Below are 1,559 nucleotides of genomic sequence, written 5' to 3' on the forward strand. Positions count from 1 at the left end.
GTAGTGGATCTGCAGGCAGGAAGAGTGAGAAGCTGGGAGTTTTTCAAACACAAGGCTGTCTTAAAGTGAGTTACCTTTTGGAGGGTCAGGGAAGCAAACCAGCCCTTGTTTTAAGAAACTTAGGGAAATGCCACCCTTCAAGACCTGAGATGTCGAAGACAGAGGGAAATCTCTCCCCTTCCAGCTCCATGTGGCAGTTCTGTCCCTTAGCACAGCCTGGCTCTGCATGTCCTCTGAAGGAGAAGAAACGTTGCAGAAACCTGGGGCTGGTCCCAGGGAAAGGGAGAGGAGACAACTGCCCTTCCTAGGAAAGGTGAAAAGCATATAGCCAGCCAGATCTGCCTAAAGAGTGTGCGAAGGCAAAGCTTGTGCACTCACCACAGTCGCTTCAGAGAGAAGCACAGCCTGCCAGGAACACATTACATTGCTCAGGGCAAGCAGTTCCATGGCCAGGCAGTGTGCTGCTCCTAACTCTGTCACTTGGCGCACATCTGGCTGACACAACTGGATCACCTCACCCAGGTGCTTTATTTCAGTGCCTGACATAACACTGGCAAGCCACACACTATCACGGAAACCACTCTCCCATACAGCCCCACTGAGCTTGCTGACGGATGCTTTACAGCACATGCAGGCACCATCTCCACCATCCACTCAGCCCTCTCTGCTGCAAAGGCAGCTTTAGCACAGAGAGTCTAGATAAACTCCAAAGCTCCAAGGTTAAGTAGGAAATAGAAATCCAGTGACCCCTGTCTGTGCAAGTGAGCTTAATGACCTGTCTGCTGCTGTATATACCAAACATACGCCGGCAAACATCTGCCTGAGCAGCCCCTCCAAAATTAATGATTGATGGAAGTGATTTGCCTTTATAAATGCGATAAGTCAGCTGGGAGTCCTGCTAGAAAAGGGTTAATGGGATATATGAATTGCTAGTGAGTGGAAGGGAGAGGAGAGAATCTGGGAGTCGGAGGCAACACCCCTTGTTAGGTGTTTACCATGTCGCATCTAAACCCCTTCCGTAGCATATGCAAGGGAGATGAATTACTCTGTAAATCCTATTACTCCATGTGGATAAATCTTACATGCGAGTTAACAAGTCTGGAGAGCTGGGGAATGGAAGCTGCTGAATGGATATTCTGGGATCAAAACAACCCAGAACACAGGAGCTGAAAGAAGCAGTACACATATATACACAAACACACACACAAATCCCTCTTCTAGCCTCCTTCTGCCCTGATCCCATCTTGCTAGCTCACATACCCCTCTATCATTAAATGGGAGGGATGCAGGACACAGAGGATCACATAGCAGAGCATTCGGTGACATCTAGCAGGATTTATTTCAGAGAAAGGAAAAGAAAACTTTGCTGCTGCTGTTAGCTTTGCTAGGGTATTGCTCCCTTGATGCTTCAGGGTTTGTGCACTATCAGCTCCTCATACAGATTGCAGACTTATTTTAGATTATGTCCAGTAGTTTTATAGCCATCATACACAGTGTGTGTGCACATGCTCACATGCACTGGGTTTTCCTTCAGCAGGGAAGTTACTGCAGGTAGGGAA

The 1,559-nt window shown here is 47.9% G+C and overlaps 1 protein-coding gene across 1 annotated transcript in view; it reads right to left on the reverse strand.

Annotated features, from left to right (window-relative positions):
* LSAMP (limbic system-associated membrane protein) overlaps positions 1-1,559 on the reverse strand; it is a gene marked incomplete at its 3' end in the record, with an annotated part of 191,931 nt that overhangs the window by 189,294 nt on the left and 1,078 nt on the right. The window lies entirely within an intron of this gene.

Source organism: Nestor notabilis, unplaced genomic scaffold, assembly GCF_000696875.1.
Source record: "Nestor notabilis isolate BGI_N333 unplaced genomic scaffold, ASM69687v1 scaffold1237, whole genome shotgun sequence".
NCBI lineage: Eukaryota > Metazoa > Chordata > Aves > Psittaciformes > Psittacidae > Nestor > Nestor notabilis.